Source organism: Mobula hypostoma, chromosome 9 (assembly GCF_963921235.1).
Source record: "Mobula hypostoma chromosome 9, sMobHyp1.1, whole genome shotgun sequence".
Lineage (NCBI taxonomy): Eukaryota > Metazoa > Chordata > Chondrichthyes > Myliobatiformes > Myliobatidae > Mobula > Mobula hypostoma.
Window position 1 is genome coordinate 136,686,516 of NC_086105.1, and position 23,659 is coordinate 136,710,174.

At 44.0% G+C, this 23,659-nt stretch overlaps 1 protein-coding gene across 4 annotated transcripts in view; it reads left to right on the top strand.

Moving 5' to 3' along the window:
• The window catches only part of LOC134352092 (septin-9-like), a 585,694-nt gene that overhangs the window by 378,153 nt on the left and 183,882 nt on the right, over positions 1-23,659 (top strand). Inside the window, exon 1 of one of the 4 annotated variants that reach the window (XM_063059266.1) lies at positions 18,606-18,795. The exons of the other annotated variants lie outside the window; for them this stretch is intronic. The gene's annotated coding sequence lies outside the window, so the exon portion shown is untranslated. Of the gene's footprint in view, positions 1-18,605; positions 18,796-23,659 lie in introns of those variants that run through there. 4 annotated transcript variants of the gene reach the window in all.

Below are 23,659 nucleotides of genomic sequence, written 5' to 3' on the forward strand. Positions count from 1 at the left end.
TTCACAGCCACTGGTGGAGGTTACATTTCATCTCTTGAAATGCCTGAAAAATGCTGGGACTTCATTTGGGATGAATCACTGGCTGATTTTTAAATTGCAGGCAGTGATCCATACCATGAGCTGGGTGCTTTTCACACAACTGGCTCTGTAGCATAGTCATCTGTTTAAAATTTTAATATATTTAACTCTCGGTCCACTGCCAGAGGTAGTGACTTTCGGCTCGGATGTTCAGCTTCTCAATTGGAAGTTAAAATTTTAATGATATTACTGTAACGAAGAGCGCGATTGTGCTCTCCTCATCGCCCGAGTCAATCATCAAACCTTCAAGTTACATCAGCCGCCGATTATGTGGCATTCACTCTGGACTCTGAGCTGAATGATCCTGGGTTCAAATCCACTGGCTCCCTCGCACGCTTTCCATCCAGTGCTGGGTTGAGCGTTGAGCTCGCAACGGCCTCGTAAAAAAAAAAGCAGGCAAATGCTAGAGAAACGGCAAGGTTGCCACCTGATGTACCTCAAGGTGTGGAGGGGAACACGGAAGTAGAATATTTACTCTCTATTCTGTGGCTTTTTGAGAGTTAGTATTGTATGTCTAGTATTTTGTTTCTCAAAGTTCAAAGTAAATTTATTATCAAAGTACATTTATGTCACCATATACAACCCTGTGGGCACGTGGCCAAGTGGTTAAGGCATTGGACTAGCGACCTGAAGGTCGTGAGTTCGAGCCCCAGCCGAGGCAGCGTGTTGTGTCCTTGAGCAAGGCACTTAATCACACAGTGCTCTGCGACGACACTGGTGCCAAGCTGTATGGTCCTAATGCCCTTCCCTTGGACAACATCGGTGTCGTGGAGAGGGGAGACTTGCAGCATGGGCAACTGCTGGTCTTCCATACAACCTTGCCCAGGCCTGTGCCCTGGAGAGTGAAGACTTTCCAGGTGCAGATCCATGGTCTCGCAGGACTAACGTATGCCTTTACAACCCTGAGATTCACTTTCTTGTGGGCATTCACAGTAAATATAAAGAAACACTACAGATTAATGAAAAGCTGTACAAAAACAAACATGGACAAATAGCTAAGTGCAAAAGATAGCACATTGTGTATTTTCCAACTTTTTCACTTAGACATCTGTAAAAACTGGAACCTGTTTGTTTCCCAGTGACGGCCTGTACCTTTATCCAGGTGGCAAACTGAGGGGAAATTTTTTTCAAAATCTGAAATTACAATTCTATTGGTGGAATCAAGGATTGGAGTTCAGAAATGTGAATGCACCGCCATCTATACAGCAAATTCCCAATATCAGATCAAAAGAAACTCCACAAGCAAACTCAGTACCTCCTTGCCATACACCTTCCAAAACGTGCTTAATCATAAACACCAGAGATTCTGCAGATGCTGGAAATGCAGAGTAACACACACACAAGATGCTGGAGGGACTCAGCAGGTCAGGCAGCATCTACGGAGAGGAATAAAGAGCCTGATGAAAGGTCGTGGGTGAAAAAGGTCAGCTCTTTAGTCCTCTCCATAGATACCGCCTGACCTGCTGAAATCCTCCAGCACATGTGCTTGTTTAACACTGGGATGTTTTCCCAATGAATGTCTGGAATAACAGGGACCACTTTATACTTTATTGTCGCCAAACAATTGGTACTAGAACGTACAATCATCACAGTGATATTTGATTCTGCGCTTCCCACTCCCTGGATTACAAATATTAAATATTAAAAATAATAAAAATAGTAAAAATTAGTAAATACTAAAAATTTAAATTATAACTCATAAATAGAAAAATGGAAAGTAAGGTAGTGCAAAAAAACCGAGAGGCAGGTCCGGATATTTGGAGGGTACGGCCCAGATCCGGGTCAGGATCCGTTCTGCAGTCTTATCACAGTTGGAAAGAAGCTGTTCCCGAATCTGGCCGTACGAGTCTTCAAGCTCCTGAGCCTTCTCCCGGAGGGAAGAGGGACGAAGAGTGTGTTGGCTGGGTGGGTCGTGTCCTTGATTATCCTGGCATTGATTATTACTTTTTTGATTATTTGGAATTTTACAGCACTGTAAGATTCCAGAAGCCTGGCTGCACCTGGGATCTTTCAGTGCCTCTTTTATTAAGGACACTTTCATTATTTCAAATGCCTCATCCTGAGTGTTCAATTTCCAATTCCCAATGACTAACTTCCATGATACCTTTCAGCACCTTTGTCTCATCACTGATCCTCTACTGCAGGGGTTCCTAACCTTTTCTGTGACATGAACCCCTACCATTAACCAAGGGGGTCTGTGGAGCCCAGGTTGGGAAACCCTGCTCTACAGGCAATAACAGATTGTCACACCGAGACCCTTTTTGAAAGCTGTGCCATGTTAGCTTTGGGTTGAGGGTGAGAGATGACTGGTCTGTCCCACCAATCTCATTTGTGCCTTTTGGCTTGGGGGTCAATTATTGATGTGAGTTCTCACCCATTTTTCTTCCCAAACAAAGGCTGAGTTACGGGGTTGAGGAAAGAAGCTTCTGCTGAGGGCCCCAACGCTGCATGACATTTTGTGGACAGACTCCAAATACAGTGTCATGTGGTTTGATTGTATTCTGTCAACAACTGCCTCGCTCACATCTGTGGCTGGAACCATATTTTGTGATGTTTGGCAGAGCTTGTTAATCTCTGGAGGATCAGGACCGGCTTGAGATCCTACGGACTCAGGCCTTACTCGTGATAGTTGCACATAAGCCATGAGGAGAAAGAGGTGCCTTCATTTGACAGGAACATTACAGAACCATAGCCTGACTCTCCTCAGTAAATATAACGGGTGTCCCATCACAATGAAACCGGTTGTCAGGAGGGTTTGGTTGTTGCAGAGGGTTTTCTCCATAAACACCTGTCAAGCATTTATCACTCAACCAATGTGTAAAGAACAACAGACGAGCTCAATGTGACTCTTGCATTTTAGAATGTAGAACATACAGTGCATTACAGCACAGTTCATGCCCTAAGGCCCACAATGTGAGCAAAGAGCTTTTAACCTACTCTAATGTCAATCTAACATTTTCAAGTTGACTATGAAGCACAAGACATAGGAGCAAAATTAGGCCATTCAGCCCATCAAGTATGCTGCATCATTTGTTCATGGCTGATTTATTATCCCTCTCAAACCTATATTCTCTTGCCTTCTTCCTGTAACCTTTGACGTCCTTTCTAATCAAGAATGTATCAACCTGTGCTTTAAATATACTCAATTATTTGGCCTCCACAGCTTTCTGTGGTAATGAATTCCACAGATTCACTGCCCTCAGGCCAACGAAATTCCTCCTCTGTTCTGGAGGGATGACTGTGACTGTGGGTGTGCCCTCTGGTCCTAAACGCTCCCACTATTGGAAATATCCTCTCTGCATCCAGTCTGTCTCGGCCTTTCAATATCTCGTAGATTTCAATGAGGTCTCTCCTCAATGTGCTCAAACAGGGACACCTCTTTCTTCCCTTATTAGGGGGAGAGAGAGAGAGCCTGTGGTATGTCAAATTACCGGGTGAACGAGTAGTCTTTGGGGTACTGCAACTCTGTGTCTTTATTGATGCTTTGCTGCACGCTTGAGTGCTCGGTGGAGGGCACTGATGGGGGAGGGGGGCTGGAGGGCTTTGGGGTTCTAACCACTTTTAACTGTCATTCATTCTTTGGGCACTCCTCTGTTTTTGTAGATGTTTGCGAAGAAAAAGAATTTAAAGATGTATATTGTATACATTTCTCTGATATTAAATATACCTATTGAAACCTATTGATCTTGCAAACTCCAGCAAGTACAGGCCCAGAGCCATCAACCACTCCTCATACATTAACCTTTTCATTCCCAGGATTATTCTTGTAAGGCCCCTTTGGACCCTCTCCAATGCCTGCACATTCTTTCTTAGATAAGGACCCCAAACTGCTCAGAATACTCCAATGTGGTCTGACCAATGTCTTAACATTGCGGTCTCAACATTACATCCTTGCTTTTATATTCTAGTCCTCTTGAAATGAATGCAAACGTTGCATTTGGCATCCTTACTACTGACTCAATCTATAAATTAACCTTTAGGGTATCCTGTACTAGGACTCCGAAATTCCTTTGTACGTCCTCCAATTTCTGAATTCACTCCTTGTTGATAAAACAGTCTGCACCTTTATTCTTTCTACCAAAGTGCATGACCATTCACCTTCCTATGCTGTATGCCATCTGCCACTTCTTTGCCCATTCTCCTAAAATAGAAAGTTTAGTAGGTAAATTATTGGAAGGTGTTCTGAGAGATCAGATATACAAGTATTTGGACAGCCGAGGGCTGATTAAAGATAGTCAGCATGGTTTTGTGAATGGTAGATCATGTTTAACGAATCTTGTAGAGTTTTTCAAGGAGGTTACCGAGAAAGTAGATGAAGGAAAAGCTGTGGATGTTGTCTACATGGACTTTAGTAAGGTCCCACGTCGGAGGTTAGATCAGAAAGTTCAGACACTAAGTATCCATGGAGAGGTTGTAATCTGGATTTGAAATTGGTTGTGTGGGAGAAGACAGAGAGTGGTAGTGGATGATTGCTTCTCAGACTGGAGGCCTGTGACTAGTGGTGTACCTCAGGGATCTGTGCTGGGACCATTGTTGTTTGTTGTCTATATTAATGATCTAGATGATAATGTGGTAAATTGGATCAGCAAGTTTGCTGATGACACTAAGATTGGAGGGGTTGTAGACGGCGAGGAAGGCTTTCAAAGCTTGCAGAGAGATCTGGACCAACTGGAAAAATGCGCCAGAAAATGGCAGGTGGAATTTAATGCAAACAAGTGTGAGGTGTTGCATTTCAGAAGGACAAATCAAGGTAGGACATACACAGTAAACGGTAGGGCACTGAAGAGTGCGGGGGAACAAAGGGATCTGGGAGTTCAGATACATAATTCCCTGAAAGTAGTGTCACAGGTAGACAGGGTTGTAAAGAAGGCTTTTGGCATCCTGGCATTCATAAATCAAAGTGTTGAGTATAGGAGTTGGGATGTTATGGTGAGGTTGTATAAGACATTGGTGAGGCCAAATTTGGAGTATAGTGTGCAGTTCTGGTCAGCTAAGTATAGGAAGGATATCAGTAAGATTGAAAGAGTGCAGAGAAGATTTACTAGGATGTTGCCGGGTCTTCAGGAATTGAGTTACAGGGAAAGATTGAACAGGTTAGGACTTTATTCCTTGGAGCATAGAAGAATGAGGGGGGATTTGATAGAGGTTTACAAAATTATGAGGGGTATAGACAGAGTAAATGCGAGTAGGCTCTTTCCACTTAGATTAGGAGAGATAAATACGAGAGGACATGGCTTTAGGGGGAAAGGGGAAAGATTTAAGGGGAGCATTGGGGGGAACTTCTTCACTCAGAGAATGGTGGGAGTGCGGAATGAGCTGCCATCTGATGTGGTAAATGCGGGCTCACTCTTAAGTGTTAAGAATAAATTGGATAGATACATGGATGAGAGAGGTCTGGAGGGTTATGGACTGGGTGCAGGTCAATGGGACTAGCGGAATAAAGTTTCAGCACAGACTAGAAGTGGCCTGTTTTCTGTGCTGTAGTGTTCTATGGTTCTAAATGTCTTGAGTATGGGAGGCCTTTCTATTCAACTGGATCAGAAATAATTTGGCTATGAATTGCTAGTTTTGTGCAATTCAAAGTATGCATGGTTCGTTTCCTCTCTGCTGGGCTCACCTTGCATATGTTTGTAATTGGTTTATTTTTGTCATATGTACTGAGAAACAGCCTTTGTTTATGTGTCATCTAGACTGATTATTCCATGCCTAATCTTTATGCCTTCTAGCATTATGGTGCAGTAGAATAGCAGTTAGATAACCCAGGTTCAATTTCCAACTATGTCTGCAAGGAATTTGTACGTTCTCACCGTGTCTGTGTGGGTTTCCTCCGGGTGCTCCAGTTTCCTCACACGTTCCAAAGATGTACGGTTAGTAGGTTAATTGGTCACATGGGTGTAATTGGACATAGTGGGCTCATTGGGCTAGAAGGGCCTGTTACTGTGTTATATCTAAATAAAGATAAAAGTTAAATATATACATATATACTTTTAAAGATAACGATTAGCTTTATTTATCACACGTATATCGAAGCATACAGTGAAATGTGTCATTCATGTTAAAGACTGCAAGAAATATCAACAAAGACATTTGTTACTCTACCCAGGGTTTATTTGGCTGCCTTGCTGATGATCTGAGCATTCAGTTTGACATCTGAGTTTCAGATGTGTTAGACAACGTACTGTAGGTAACAACTGAAGACTGCATTGAGAGTATTATGTATACACAAACAAGATTAGGCCATTCAGCACTTTGAACCTAGTAGATTCCTTCTGAGGCCCTTTACCTCTTCCACCTATCACCTTCTAGCTTCTCACATCATCCCCATCCCTCCCTCACCCACCCATCTCACTTTCACCTGGCCTCACCTATCAGCTTGTTCTGCTCCTCCCCCTCATCCCCATCTTCTTCTCGATTTGACCTCCTTCCTTTCCAGTCCCGATGAAGGACCTTGGCTCGAAATGTTGGCTGGTTATTTCCCTCCATGGATGCTGCCTGACCCGCTGGGTTCCTCTGGGATTTTTTGTGTGAAGCATCTTGGACATGCTGTTTTCAAATATGGGATCTACCTGTGAGTGGGATTGGGTGGAGAAGCTGCCCTAGTGAATGTCTAACAGGACAGGAAAGATGTTTACCCTGCTTTGTTTATGTATTCTCACTACCTCTCCAAACGTCAGCAATTCCTTTTAAGTTTCAAAGAAATTGTGGCCCCCATGTTTCTTACATCTTATCCTTTAGAAGAATGAGGGGAGATCTCATTGAAATCTACAGAATAATGAAAGGACTGGATAGGTTGGACATGGAGAGGATGCTTTCAACAGTGAGAGAGTCTAGGACCAGAGGATACAGCCTCAGAGTAGAAGGACATCTCTATAGGACAGAAATAAAGAAGAATTTCTTTAGCTAGAGGGTGGTGAATTTGTGGAATTGATTAACTTGGCTGGTGGCGCAGTGGGATCAGCACCGTGCTCGAGAACAGAGGTTCCCAAGTTCGATCCAGTGACAGACCGCTCCCGAGCGCGTTCTCCATCCGTGCCGGGTTGATGTTGAGCTCGCAACCCAACCTCGTAAAAAAAAAACACTGCCACCTCCAGTTTAAATTCCCATGTGGAATATTGTGGAGGATCAAATACCCAAACCCAAACTCAAACAGCTATGAAGATGGAGTCATTGGGTATATTTAAAGTAGAGATTGAAGGTTCTTGATTAGTAAGGGTATCAAAGATTTGTATTAACTTATTGAAATACAGCGTAGAATAGGTCCTTCTGGCCTTTTGAACCACGTTGCCCAGCAACCCAAGGTTTAACCCTAGCTTAATCATGGGACACTTTACAATGATCAATTAACCTACTAACCGGTACGTCTTTGGACTGTGGGAGGAAACCGGAGGACCAGAGGAAACCCACGTGGATAGGAGGAGAATGTATAAACTCCTGACAGATGGTGGTAGGAATTGAATCCAGGTCACTGGTACTGTAAAGCATTGTGCTAACCACTATGCCACAGTGCCACCCTGACAAGGTTACGGGGAGAAGGCAGAGAATGGGGTTGAAAGGATAAATAAATCAGCCATGATGGAATGGCGGATCAGACTTGATGGGCTGAGTGGCCTAATTCTTCTTCTATGACTCATCCATCAGAAATGGATCAATGTGATGATTGAGCTCTAGGCTCCCCAGCTTTCCCAAAGGCGAGAGGGTTTCAGATTTTCTGCCGCCACGGTTGTGTGAAGATGTGTATCCTGATGTGGTCTTTTCAAGCCCTGGCTATTCTGCGCTCTCCCCACTAAAGGTGCCCCCCCACCCCTTGTTTCTTGTATGACTGGGTTCTGGAGTTGACAAGTGGCCAAGTGGTTAAGACGGTCGTCTAGTGATCTGAAGGTCGCTAGTTCGAGCCTTGGCTGCGGGAACGTGTTGTGTCCTTGAGCAAGGCACTTAACCACACATTGCTCTGCGACGACACCGGTGCCAAGCTGTGTGGGTCCTAATGCCCTTCCCTTGGACAACATTGGTGTCGTGGAGAGGGGAGACTTGCAGCATGGGCAACTGCTGGTCTTCCATACAACCTTGCCCAGGCCTGTGCCCTGGAAACCCTCCAAGGCGCAAATCCATGGTCTCATGAGACGAACGGGTGCCTATAGAAAGGGTTCTGGAGGTTTCCAGTTGAAAATTGGCTCAAACATGTTACACTGAACTTTGATGGTGTGAGGTCTATTCGCAGACTCCGACCACAGACCAAGGGAAAGTATTTCAGCAACATTGTCTGCCTTCATAACTCGTTATGGGTTCAGAGAGCTTTTCAAAGTAGATTCTTCAACCTCAAATAGTTGACCACAGCATAAAGCAAATGTACAATTAGCTGTGCTTAGGACAACCTCACTTTACAAATATACACTAATTCTTTTCTGTATGGGTTCGGCCTATTCTTGCGGAAGATGAAATTGTTTGTGAGAGCTACTGTATAACTAAATGATGCCAGGTAATGCTGGTGTTAAAGTGCAAGCATACTTCTGTCATGATCATATTGAATGGTGGGCTAGGATTGAGGGGCTGAGTGGTTCCTATTTTCTTGTGTTCCTATGTTTTACCAAGTGGATAACTTCACTCACCTCAGCACTGGACTGATCACTAAACACAACCAATGGCCTCACTTTCAAAGACTCTGCTCATCTTCTCCACATATTTATTTGCATACTATTTTTATTTGATATTTTTGTGTATTTGCACATTGATCGTCGTCAGTCATTGTGTGTAGTTTTTCATTGATTCTATTGTATTCGTTTTCCTGTGAATGACCGCAAGTAAATTAATCTCAGGGTTGTATATCGTTTACTTTGATAGTGAACTTTGAAGTAGCTAATTAAAATACACATTTTAAAGTATGAACACAAATAAAACCACAAAGGGTCTAGAGATGAGATGAGGTGTTTAGGCAGTGGATGTACTGGTGTCAAGATAGACCTGCAGATGGTTTTTCATTTTAGGATGTAGTGAAGCAGGGCAGTTATGAGGGGATAACATCTGAGGTAGCCAAACTGAACCAGCAAATTCAGTTACAGAATCAGAATGAGATGTAATGGCAGCCATCTAAGGGGATCTCTCAGAATACACAGAGTAAGTAGGTAACAAAATGCAAGGGGGAGGGACCCACTGTCTGTGGTTAACTAAAACAGTTCGCGGTAAGGACAAAGGTAAGGAGAAAATATATTTGCACAAACAGCTGGCTTGTCAGAAGATTGGACAGAACACAAAATATTACTCAAAACTTAACAAGGGACGGAAGCATTAGTGTAAAATGCTAGTCAGGGAAACAGAAATAGACAATGACATTTTTAAAACTATGCAAAGCAGTTTTTTAAAAAGTAAGAATTATGATTATTTGCTCTGCAGAAACTGAGGAATTAATTTTAAAGTGAATTGGGGGAAAAATCTTGAAATAAACAGGTATTTTATCTCAGTTTTGACTATAGAGAATGAAAGTTATATCAGCTAACAATTGGGAATTGGAAGATGGGCAGTGTTACAGTCATCAGGGATGTAATATTGCAAGCTGAGATCTCTGTTTCCTGGTGAACTTCATCCTGGGGTCTTTAACAGTGGGACAGTTGAAGCATTGGGTTTAATTTTGCGAAATTCCTTAAATTGGGTAAAGTTTCATCAAACTGGAAAATATGAAGAGTAGCTAGTTTATTAAAAAAACAGAAGAACACAGAGAGCAGGAAACTGTACATGACAGGTATCGTTAGTGGTTAGTCATTAAAGGACACTTGAGAAAATTCAATGTAATTGGGCCAAGTCAACTTGGTTTGTTGAAAGAGACATCATGTTTGACCAATTACTATATTTTTATGCTCTCTCTGAATAAGTACCATGTTGTAGATAAAGGGGAACCAGAGGATTTTAGATTTACAGAAAGTGCTTAATTAAAATACCTCATCAAAGGTTATTGTGGGAGACAAAAGCTAATATTATAAGAGATACATCGGTGTGGGCTAACATCTAACATGGAGCAGTAGACATACTGCTGTAAAAGTAGACATACTTTTTTCTGGTGGGTAGTGGGTGACGTGCACGGGAATTTATGTTTACAATTTGTACAATTGACTTTGATGAAGGGACTGAAATTTTTTGCAGTATAGATTGCTAACACAAAGATAGGCAAGAATGTAAGCTAGAAGAGGGCTTAGGGAAACTACGAAGGGGTATATGAATAGGTTAAATGAATGGGTCATGACCTGGCAAATAGTGTATCATGTGCCATTATACACAATCTGTGTGTAAATTGAGGCCCACCATTGGTCGAGGTCGACCGTAGATGTTGCATTCGAGCTGTCTACTTGATACACAAGTCAGGGAAGTACGGTATGGAGAGCAAGCTGTTGCTTTATGTAGCAGGCTTTCCCTTCTCCATGCAGCTGATGATCGCAAAGGAACGACGGAGGCCGATACAGTTTGTGGCATCGCAGGAGTCGCCAGTCAGTGTTGAACTCAATGTATGTCTGCCTTAGGGACTCCAGCTTTGGATTGTTCCTCAGGGTTTACTACCAAAGCCTAACCCACGAGTGGGTATAGCCACAAGGTAGGGGCGTCTTGAGATTGGAATTTTCCTTCTCTTCAATGAGCTGCCAACCACAGCTGACAAGCCCCATCTGCCCTAAGTGACTGGTTTTAAGCCACTAGTAGCTTGCCTTTGCTCCTTCTCCTGGCAGTAGAAACGGTTCCACTGGGCTAGAAGCCAAGCCACATAGGAAGGCCAGGAGCTGGACTTGGCTGTCAAAGGCTACTTGAGACACATGCTATTGGGAGCATTTAGTAGGTAGTGGGAGCTTATCCCCACTACCTTAAAGAACCTGTGTAAATGCACAAATATTTACATTTGTCTACAATGAAAAAAAATCCATTTTAACAGAACAAAAAACATTTTTAAATTGTATTATCTATGTGGTGAGAGATTGCAGAACCCTTAAGTTACAGAGGGTTTTGGCAATCCTATTGCATGATTCCCAAAGAGCTGGTATGCAGGTATGGTAAGTAATTAGAGAAGGTTTCAGAAAGCTTTATTACTACAGAAGTACAGAAGATATTCTTCAATTGCATAGCATCTTGGAGTAGCATGCACATTGATTACTTAGGGAAGACTATGCATTCAAAGCAGCTAAGAAAATGTTTCCTAGATTAAAGCTAGGAATAGGTCAGCTTGTGATGAATGGTTGGACAGGCTGAGCGTCTGTCTATTGGACTTTAAAAGGAGTACGAGCGGAGGCTTGGTTAAAATGTTGAGAGATCCCAAAGGTCGATATTGAGAGGATATTTCCTGTTGTAGAACCTACAGGTCACCATTTCAAAATAAAGGGTCATCCATTTATGTCAAATGAGGTGATTTTTTTTCCCTGAGAAGACCATGAGTGGTTGGAATTCTCTTCCTTTAAAGTCAGTGTAAACAGAGTTGTCAACGATTTTTAAGGCGGAGGTAGGTGGGCATTTAACAACCAGTGGACTGAGTAGTCATCACGTGGAGACAGGAATGTCGATTTGAGACGTGACCTTATTGAATGGTGGAGCGGGCTCAAAGAGGTTAAGTGCCCCACCTCTGCCCCTGATTCGTATATAATGTGCCTTATATATGCAGAGTTGGAGGGTTCAAATCCCATAGCTGCACATACAACAAATCAACATTGAATGTATTTTAAATGTCAATCTTCTGAGGACAGCACCAGGGGATTCTACTGCACTTTTTTTTTCTCTCTGGTGAAATTGCACAGCTTGTTTTATAAGAGTAGCGAAGGATTTTATTTTGTTGAATATCTTAGTGGTGTTTCGTCTTCTCGAGTTGCAGTGGATCTGTTTTGTGTTTGACCTGGCATTTACTGATGAATACTCTGGTTTCTGTTGTCCTGTTCATTATTACTGTTGCTGCCATGGATCCTGGGCATGCCCAGGGCCTCAAACAACACTTTCAACTTTATTGAATTGACTTCATTTCTTACATCCTTCACATACATGAGGAGCAAAAATCTTTATGTTACGTCTCCATCTAACTGTGCCATGTGCAATCATAGTAATTTATAATAAATTGAACAGTCAATGTAATATAGAGTACACTTAAATCAGCGTCAATCTGATGGCCTGGGTTAGAAGAAGCTGTCCTGGAGCCTGTTGGTCCTGGCTTTTATGCTGCAGTGCCATTTCCCAGATGGTAGCAGCTGGAACAGTTTGAGGTTGGGGTGACTCGGGTCCCCAATGATCCTAAGGGCCCTTTTTACACACCTGTCCTTGTAAATGTCCTGAATAGTGGGAAGTTCACATCTACAGATGCGCTGGGCTGTCCACACCACTCTCTGCAGAGTCCTGCGATTGAGGGAAGTACAGTTCCCATACCAGGCAGTGATGTAGCCAGTCAGGATGCTCTCAATTGTGCCCCTGTAGAAAGTTCTTAGGATTCAGGGGCCCATATCAAACTTGCTCAACCGTCTGAGGTGAAAGAGGCGCTGTTGTGCCTTTTTCACCACACAGCTGGTGTGGATGCTGAGGAACTTGAAGCTATTTACCCTCTCAACCCCAGATCCATCGATGTCAATAGGGGTTAGCCTGTCTCCATTCCTCCTGTAATCCACAACCAGCTCCTTTGTTTTTACGACATTGAAGGAGCTGTTTGAGATAAGTTCATTCAGTGTAGTGCCGTCGGCAAATTTAATTAGCAGATTTTAGCTGTGGGTGGCAATGTAGTCATGGGTATACAGGGAGTAAAGGAGGGGACTCAGTAAGCAGCCCTGAGGGGCTCCTGTATTGAGAGTCAGAGAGGTGGAGGTGAGGGAGCTGACTCTTACAACCTTGCGACTGTCTACTCATTGGAAACATCTGTGTACCTCAGCCTCAGAGATGACCAAGTTGCAGGTTATAGTGGTGGCTTTCCTCGGAGGCTCAGAGTTAGTGACATCGAACCGAGCGTAAAAGCGATTGAGCTCATCTGGGAGAGAGGCCGCGATGTTGGTGGCACCACAATGTTTGGCTTTGAAGTCTGTGATGGTATGCAACCCTTGTCACAAGTCACGTGTGCTATTCGTTGTGAATCTTGACTCAATCTTGTCCCTGTATTGTTGGTTCACAGCCTTGATAGCTTTGTGCAGATCATGGTTGTTTTTCTTGAGCTCTAGTTGATCACCAGCAATGTGAGCTCAATGTCGCGCAGTAAGTGCTGCTCACAGGGAACTATTGATCCAGGGTTTCTGGTTCGGGAAGACCCTGACCGACTTCTGAGGGACAACATCGTCGATGCACCTCCAGATGAAGCACGTGACTCCATCAGTGAACTTGGAGACATCCTCGTCATGGAAGACATTCCAGTTCACGTCATTGAAGCAGTCCTGTAGCATGGAGGCCGATCGGTTGGACCGACAGTGGAAGGTTTTAACAGTGGCTGCCACTTGTTTCAGCTTCTGTCTGTATGTTGGCAAAAGCAGGATCGAAGAGTGATCTGATTTTCCAGAAGCTGGGCAAAGGAGAGCTTTGTAAGAGTTGCGGAAGGGAGTGTAACAGTGGTCAAGTGTGTTATCTCCACGAGTGCTCACCTGGATGTGCTGACACAACTTCAGAGAAACTATTGATGCTCCATTAAAGTCACCGGCGACGATGAAGGCAGCCTCTGGGTGTGTAGTCTCCAGCGTGTTGATGGTCTCGTACAGTTCCTTGAGAGCCAGGTCAGCATCAGCCTGCGGTGGAATGTACACCGTTGTGATGATAACAGCCGTGAACCCCCTAGGCAGCCAGTAAGGTCTGCACAGCAGCATCAGGTATTCTAGGTCTGGGGAACAAATGGATTTGAGGGCATCCACATTCTGGGGGTTGCACTAAGCATTGTTGACCATGAAGCATACCCCTCCTCCTTTACTTTTCTCAGAGAGGTTTCTTGACCTGTCTGCCCGGAACAGGGAGAACCCAGAGGGCTCGATGGCCTGATCTGGTATCTCCTCCAGCAGCCAGGTCTCCACGAAGCACAAAACGTTGCATTCCTTTGTTTCCTGCTGATAGGAGATTCTGGTTCTCAGTTCACAAAGCTTGTTATCCGGGGACTGAACGTTAGCCAGGAGCATGCTAGGGAGTGGCGGTCAATTCACACACCATCTCAACCTCAGCTGAAACTTTAGGCAGTAGCTCTTTCAGTTCCTATCTGACAATGATGCTTTACTCAACTTCACTCGCCCCATCGCTGAACAGTTCCGACAACCTGTGGACTCACTTTCAAGGACTCTTAATCTCATGTTCTCGATATTCATTAAAATTATTATTATTATTTCTTTATTCTTTTGTATTGCACAGTTTGTTATTGTTTTTTGCACATTGGTGGTTTGTCCACCCTGTTGGGTGCGGTCTTTTATTGATTCTCTTATGGTTCTTGGATTTACTGAGTATGCCCTCAAGAAAACCAATGTATATAGTAACATACATATATATATGTGTGTGTGTGTGTGTGTGTGTGTGTGTGTTGGCACGTGGCCAAGTGGTTAAGGCATGTGTCTAGAGATCTGAAGGTCGCTCGTTCGCGCTTTGGCTGAGGTAACGTGTTGTGTCCTTGAGCAAGGCACTAAACCACACATTGCTCTGCAACGACACTGGTGCCAAGCTGTATTGTTCCTAATGCCCTTCTCTTGGACAACATCGGTGGCATGGAGAGGGGAGACTTGCAACATGGGCAACTGCTGGTCTTCCACACAACCTTGCCCAGGCCTGCGCCCTGGAAACCTTCCAAGGTGCAAATCCATGGTCTCACGAGACTAATGGATGCCTATTTTTTATATATATATATATATTATATGTACTTCGATAACAAATTTACTTTGAATTTTGAACATTATCTGCATATCAACATCTAGAAAGAAGAATTCAGTCCTCTTGCCTTTAAGGTAGGGTTATACAAAACAGAAATAGGTCTTTTGGCCCATCAGTTCCACTCTGACCATCAAGCTTGCATTTGTACTGATCTTACGCTAATCCCTTTTTATTCTCTGCGCATTCCCATCGACTTCCCCTTTGTATAATTTTTAAGTAATTTATGTTCTATATCTGTCGAAATCTACGTGCCTGTGATGCTGCAACGGGCAAGTTTTTCCTGACTTGATTTGACAGATTCTGTCACTGACCACACAGCAGGGGGAACTTGAAGCGGCTGAAGCTACCTACCAATCTGTAGGCCTTTGGGATGTGGGAGGAGGCGGAGAATTCAGGGGAAACGTGGATGGTCACCAGGAGAACAGGCAAACTCCGTACAGACAGCGCCCCGCCCAAGGTTAGGATTGAACCTATAAACCAGTGACTGTGATCAGCTGCACCACCGTGCCACCTTCAACAGAAGCTGATTGCAGTTCAGTGATAGGCCACCTTCAGATCTCAGATCATGTGCAGTATAAATGACCCACAATTATGCACACTTACTGTTAGAACATAGATGTTGTGCCAGACTTATATCTTACTCCATGATCAATGTAACCCTGCCCTTCCATATAGCCCTTGCCCATCCTCTGGGTTTTCCCCCCTCCCCCTTTTCTTTCTCTCTTGGCCTCCCGTTCCATGATCCTCTCGTATCCCTTTTGCCAATCACCTGTCCAGCTCTTGGCTCCATCCCTCCCCCTCCTGTCTTCTCCTATCATTTCGGATCTCCCCCTCCCGCTCCCACTTTCAAATCTCTTACTAGCTCTTCTTTCAGTTAGTCCTGACGAAGGGTCTCAGCCCGAAACATCGACTGTACCTCTTCCAATAAATGCTGCCTGGCCTGCTGTGTTCACCAGCAAGTTTTATGTGTGTTCCTTCCATATAGCCCTCCATTTTACGGTCATGCATGTGCCTATCCAAGATCTCTTAAATGTCTCTGGTGCATCTGCCTCTGCGACCAATCCTGGCAATGCATTCCACACACCTACGGTTCATGGTATTAAATAAAAATCACCTCTGATATCCCCTCCTCCCGACACACTTTCCTCCAATCAGCTTAAAATTATGCTGTCTTGTATTAACCATTTCCGCCCTGGGACTAAAGAGCTGGCTGTCCACTCAATCTACGCCTCTTAGCATCTTATCTCTCATCCTCTTTTGCTCCAAAGAGAAAAGTCAAGCATCTCCTCCTCATAAGACATGCTCTCTAATCCAGGCAGCGTCCTATTAATTATCCTCTGCACCCTCTCTAAAGCTTCTGCATGCTTTCAAGATTGAGACAACCTGGACAGAATATAACATTCCTGTTCTGTCAAAATGCCAGTGACTCCATCTCAGGGGCTGAGAGAAGATCATAGTTGGGAGCTTAACGTCCAAGGATACACATTGCATCGAAAAGACGGGCAGATAGGCAGAGGGGGTGGGGTGGCTGTGTTGGTGACTATTATTAAGGTTTCAGGGTACTTGGAGGCACATGAAAAAAATCCCAAGCCAAAGTTAGCATGATTTCCTTAAGGGGAAACATTGCTTGACAAATCTGTTGGAATTCCTTGAGGAAATAACAGGTAGGATAAACAAAGGATAGTCAGTGGATGTTGTTTACTTGGATTTTCAGAAGGCTTTTGACAAGATAAGAACACATGGAAAGATACTAGCATGGATAGAAGATTGACTGACCGGTAGGAGGCAAAGAATGGGAATAAAGGGGATCTATTCTGGTGGCCTCTGGAGACCAGTGGTGTTCCGCAGGGACCACTTCTTTTCGCTTTATACAATGTGTCAATGATTTGGATGATGGGATTGATGGCTTTGCGGTCAGATTTGCAGATGATACAAAGATAGGTGGAGGGGTAGGTAGAGGAAGCAATGTGATTGTAGCAGGACTGAGACAGATTGAAAGAATGGGCAAATCAGTGGCAGCTGGAATACAGTGTTGGGAAATATATGATAATGCATTTTGGTAAAAGGAACAAAAGTCCAGACTATTATCTAAATGGGGAGAAAATTCAAACATCAGAGATGCAAAGGCACTTAGGGACATGCAAGACGCTCAGAAGGTTAATTCACAGGTTGAGTCTGTGGTCAAGAAGGCAAATACAATGTTGGCATTTATTTCAAGGGGATTAGAATATAAAAACAAGGAGATAATGCCAGAACTTTATAAGATACTAGTCAGGCTGCACTTGGAATGTTGTCAACAGTTTTGGGCCCCTTAGCTCAGAACGGTTGTATTATTATTGGAGAGAGTCCAGAGAAAGTTCATGAGGATGATTCCCAGAATGAAAGGATTATACGTGTAAGGAGCGTTTGGCAGCTTTGGGCCTGTACTCACTGGAATTTAGAAAAATGCATGGGGATCTCATTGAAACCTATTGAGTGTTGAAAGGACTAAATAAGGTAGATGTGGAGAAGATGTTTCCTCTGGTGGGGGTATCCAGAACCAGGGGGCACAGCCTCAAAATTAAAAGGCAACCTTTTAGAATGGAAGTAAGGAGGAATTTTTTTTTTTTCGCCAAACAGTGGTGAGTCTGTGGAATGCTCTGCCACAGGCTGCGGTTGAGGCCAAGTCCATTCGTATATTTAAAGCGGAAATTGATGGATTCCTAATTGGTCGGGGCATCAAGGGATATGGTGAGAGGGCAGGTTGTATGGGGTTGAATGGGATCCAGTATCCGGCATGATGGAATGGGCTTTAGTGGACTTGATGGGTTGAATGGCCTAATTCTGCTCCTATGTCTTATGATTAGTAAGGGAGTCAAAGGTTATGAGGAGAAGGCAGAGGAATGGGGTTGAGAGGGATAATAAATTAGTCATAATGGAATAGCAGAGCAGGTGTGATGGGCTGAATGGCCTAATTTTGTTCCTATGTCTTATGGGTTTCCCATCTTCCATTGAGTCTCTGTTTCAGCTGTGGAAATCCATTGTTTTTTTCAGTATGTGTGAAATGGATCAGTAGAAAGGAGAAAAAGGAATCAAAATGAATGAATAATTTGTGTGAGGGGTGGTAACACTCGTCTCTAAACTGGGGAAACAATCTGGTCTGGAACTCACGTAAATGGACCAGTGTCGATTTGATGCCGTATAAAGGGCAAATGGAAAGCATCTCAGCCCAAAACGTCACCTCTTTATTCCTTTCCATAAATGCTGCCTGACTTGCCGAGTTCCAGCTTTTTTTTTGTGTCTCTGTTAATCTGAACAAGTGACTGTTCTGCGATGCATCTTTGTCCAATGTTTTATTACATCAGCAGAACTGATAGTAAGACAGATGAAATATATTTCAGCCAAACTGTGGCCAGCTGCCTTTGTAAGATTCTCCTCTGGGGAGAAGAAACTAAAAGCTACGTGAGCTTTAGAGGCTCCCTGTCTCCTCAGTTGCCAGATGCCTGAGTCAAGGGTTGAATGGGACCCGCGGGCTGGGCTGTTTCATGTGAACGCATTCAAACAATGAAGGCAAGAAGGACGTGTTTTAAAAAAAAAGGGAACCGAGAAATCTCAGTGGGCAATCATAGGCTGATGTGGTCTTTATTGGTATTCTGGTCATGCGTATATGTGTGTGTGTATGTGTGTGATGCAAGCAGCAATCAGACGGGGCTCCAGCAAACTGCAAGGCAGGAAACGATTCTCATGCTCATCCTTCACCAGACTTTGCACCGTGCTGGAAGAGTTATTTACGACTTCCGTAGGCTGCAGACATGACCAAAACTGAGTCTGGCAAAAAGTCAGATTAACGGCGCTCAGTCGATTGAAGGGGGAGGGGAGGGGGAAGGAGAAAAGCAAATCTCTTGGATGAAGAAGGTGAGTCCAGTGAAGAGCTTTGTGCTCCTTCCAGGTCTTTTCTTTTGATGATGGTTTCATGGTGGTGTGCCAAAAAAAAAACAAATTTTATTGAAGTGTCGCATCTTTTCTGTGTAATTTGATCATCGAAGCTGACACAAACCATTCTCTGCATTGTCTGAGTATCTCAGTATTGTGCTTAGCGATTCAAGTCGTTGTGATGGGTTAGTATTATTGAGCAGTCAGCACTGAAGGAAACTGGCCTTACCCTAAGTGTGCATGTTGCATCTGCCCATGTACGGTAGCGTCTTCTGTATGAACTGTTGGATTCTAGTCTGCTTTTGCTTCTGTATGAGGTCTATGCCCGTATGTCTGCAGCCTGTGTGGAACAGCTTTCATCGCACTAGCAGTGACTCCAACCCTGCAGAGCTCTGGTTAGGGAACAGATGGCTTCGGAGAACAGTCTGGGGCTAAACCAGCAACAATAGCTTGCAGAAGATGCTTGGTTTGTAGTCTTTTCGTCTCCTTTGTTGTGTTTTGAAATCTTTTTCTGTTTTTATGGCATTTGTTGCTGAGCTGCCCACAGAAATGGCGGATGCAGATTAGTTTTTAACATTTAAGCGAAATTTGGGTAAGTATATAGGCAGGAGGGCTGTGTGCCAGGTGCAGCTCGATAGGATGAGGTAGATAACAGGTCGGCACAGACTAGATGGGCCAAAGGGCCTGCTTTTGTGTTGTACTGCTCTGTGACGCTAGGACTATTTCCTTGGTGTGTGTTGGTTGGCTGTCATATCCAACAATGACAGGAGAGGCGTGCTGGAGAGTTTTTAAAGTGGAAAAGCCATTGCGCCAAGACAGTTCCACTCTCTTGACCTTGGAAGCCCAGGTCCAGTGGTCCAAGTAGTCATCACAACTGCAGCCTTTCCTGGATTCAGTGGGTGACTATGACTTAACCGATGCCTTGTTATGCTCTTCACTCTCTACGTAGTGTTACAGAACCTCCTTCCTAGTTGGATCTCACCCACCCAGTCTACCGGAGGTGGCTTCATATGCTAGGACAGACATGTCCCTATTTCATTGTGGCATGAGGCCCCACCAACTACCCTCACCTGGCCTAGCCCACCTGTCAAAGTAGTGTACTGGGGTGTGGCCGCTTTTGCAGGCAGACAGCTTCTTGGAGCCACAGGTGAGAGTATAAGTGTCTGGTAGGGACCAAAGATACGTGAGCTGCACCAGAATGGATGTGACGAGCCCCTTCACCGAGGTTCTACCCCTCCCTGTACACCCCATACATCATTGACATATTAAGTTTTAAAATTCACAGTCCTTAAAAGCCTTTTGTATCTGCCTCCTCATGTTGAACTATAGGCTGCATATCCATCAAAGTCTGCCAACTTCCACTTTCATAAGGTCACCCAAGTCTGCCTCTCCCTTGCCCCATCAGCTGATGTCTTTGTCCAAGCCAAAGCCTATGGTAGACTTGCCCGTTCCAAAGCCTGTTTTGAATCTCCTTCATTCCACTTCATAAATCGAAGACTCCCTACTCTGCTATTATCCAATTTGAATGAACCTCTGCCTGATAATCTTGCTGAACAATGGCGGGATCTTACGATCCTGACACTTGTTTTCAAATCTTTCCCTAGCCTTGTCTATCCTGATCAGAAACCTCCCAAATATCTGCCCTCCTTCATTCCTGACACCTCGATTATCTTTCTGTTTAGCCCCTCCTGGTGAAAATGGCTTTAGTTGCTAAGACTCTAAAGTCCAGGATTCTCTTCCTAAACCACTCCTGTTTTTTTTTCCATTACTATTTATGCTGCTCCTTAAGTCTTATGTCTTTGAGCAAGGTCTTGGTCATCTATCCCAAAGCTTGTCACTTGGCTCTTTTGTTAACACACCTCGACAGAGCCTTGGTATGTTTCACTTTAACGTAGAGAGTGAGAGGTGAGACTACTGTCCTTCAAGGTACAGCTCTCACATACAAAGAAGGTATACCACCTTTTAACCACTGCCATGCAAGTTGAGAGGGTGGTTAAGAAGGCCTATGATGTGTTGGCCTTGGTTAATCAGGGAACTGATTTCAAGAGCTGTGAGATAGTGTGGCAGCTTGATAAAACTCTGGTGGGGCCTCTCATGCTGCACTGTGTTCAGTTCTGGTCTCATTCTAGAAAGGATGTGGATGCTTTAGAGAGGGTGCAGAGGAGATTTACCAGACACTGCCTAGATTAGGGAGCATGTTTTTTGAGGAAAGGTTGAACAAACTAAAGCTTTTCTCTTTGGCACAAAGGAGGATGAGAGATGTCTTGATAGAGGTGTGTAAGATGATAAGAGACATAGATAAGATTGGACAGCAGTGCCATTTTCTCAGGATGGCAATGGCTAATATGGACATGGGGGGGGATGTTTTATATAGAGAGTAGTGGTCCATGGAACGCACTGATGGTAGTGTCAGATACATGAAAGATATTTAAAAGACTCTTAGGTATGTACATGGATAAAAGAAAAATGGGGTGTTGTGTGGAAGGGAAGGATTAGGTTGATTTTAGTAGGTTAAAAGGTCAGTACAACATCATGGGCCGAAGGGCCTGTACTGCACTGTGGTGATCTCTGTTCTATGTTCATTGCCATTTGAATAAGACAATCCGATAAGCTCCATTGAGAGCCTTTATTCAAAGTTTACTTTTACTATTAAAGCAGAAAAATGAGCATTTTAATTCATGGTTATTGCTTGTTATGTGTGGGACATCCATTAAGTTGTTACAACAGCACTGTTTGTTTGGAGGTCACCTCAGAGGCTGTTTAGGACTAATAGGGATAGTTGTAGTCAATATAGAATGGTAGTTTCTCATCGTATTAACTTACTAGCCCTGGTCGCATAAATGATTTGTGCATTGTCCATGGTGCTCTTCCCATTGTATAAAGGGAACTTCCATATCAAAATCCTGAACACAAGGGATTCTGCAGGTGCTGTAAGCCTTGGAGAGCACACTCAAGATACTGGATGAAGTCAGCAAGTCAGGCAGCGTCAATGGAGAAGGACAAACAGTCAGTCTCATGCTGAAATGTCAGCGGTATTCCCCTCCGTAGATGCTGCCTGACCTCCCGAGTTTCTCCAGCATTTTGCATGTGTTGCAAAATCCTTAATCCATGTTTTGGTGAACGCAATCTTGAAACTACCATTTTGTGCTTCCTTTCTTTAACCCTTCACGACCTCCGCTATCTGGATTCTGGCACCCAATTTCACATACCAGATGACTGGGTTTTATTCTGTGTTGCTTCAGGTATACGGTGAGAACAAGGAAGCTTGCCTTGCTGTAGTATCTTTAACAACCGGTAAAGCAAAGAACATGGTCACCAGGTTGTGTTTCCACTAAAAGCAATGCAAACACCATGAGGTAACCTGATTTTAATGATGAATGATGGGTAAATTTTGGGCAGCAGCCTAATTCTCTTCAAAATGGGAAACATGGCGCCTTCTACATTCACCAGAGAGCTGAAAACAAAAAGCCAGAATTCCCAGCAGAACCAGCCTAAATTCTTGTGCTGCTGTCTCGGGAGGTGATTATTCTGAGCCGAGAGTGCTCCCAAATGAGTCACGGTTGACAGTGCAATAAAATGAAGGCGGACTCCCAATGAAAATGATTGACCCCACTGCATCAGCCAAGTCCATTACAGCACCTGTTTTCCTGGTCTCTGGTGCCATGTTGGGCAGTGATAGAAAGTTCAGGTTGCACATCTGCTCCCCGTTGTGAGCAGCTCCATATCTGATCCCTGTAGTGTTTTACACCGTGGGCAGTGCCTTAGTACTAAAGGCAACAGCTTCCATTGTGCCCCCTGCTATTGCAAGCTCATTGTTGTGGACGCCTAATTAGTATGGAACAGAGATAGCCAGTTGTAGCAGCAGAAAGACTGGCTTTACGCTTTCTGACTGGACGACTTCAGAACTGCACAAACCCGAAACGAAGACAAGCTGCAAATTGATCAAGTGCTTCACCGACAACTGTGGTTTTAGAACTGATGTGCCTCGTCTCCAGGGTCAAACACCTGGATCAAATCTGGAAAATGTAAAGCAGAACGCACAGCTTCTATGGCAGCTTTTGTGTGCGTGTGGAGTTGCTTAGCAACCACCACGTTAGAGTCAACAGCAACTCATTCGTCGCGGTACTCGCAAGATGTTGGGATTTAGGTTAAGGACTGCAGTGAGCTCAAGCTGTCGACTGACCTTGCTTTGAAAGGAAATGCTTGTCTTCCTACAGCACCTTCCATGCAACAAAATATGTTTCAGGCAGTCAAGAGCTGTAGAAGGTTCCAGATTCAAGATTCAGGATTGCTTACTGTCATTTCCAGTACACAAGTGTAAGGCAGAACCAAACGATTGTTACTCTGAATCCAACACAGCACAAAAGAAAGATAAGGAACACAATAATAAAACAACACAATAAATATAAAGACATGAGATAGCTCATATTCAAAGATTGATTGTATGTCCATAAAGTGATGCTAGAGACAGGAGTATCTGTACATAAGGTGACCCTGACTGGAAAGGTTATGGGGAGAAGACAGGAGAATGGGGATGAAAAGGAAATTGATCAGCCACTATGAAATGGCGGGGAGACTCAATGAGCCCAATGGCCTAACTCTGATCCTATGTTCTTATTGCCTTATGGAACTGATACAGTAGTGGTGGTTGGGTTGTGTTGGAGTGTGTTAGTGGTTGGAGGTGTTGATCAGCTGTACTGTCTGAGAAAGTAACTGTTTTTGGGTCTGGTGGTCCTGGCATGGATGCTACGTAGCCTCCTCCCTGATGGGAGTGGGGCAGACAGTCCATGCACAGGGTGGGCAGGATCCTTCATGAAGTTACTGGCCCTTTTCTGTTACCTTTCTG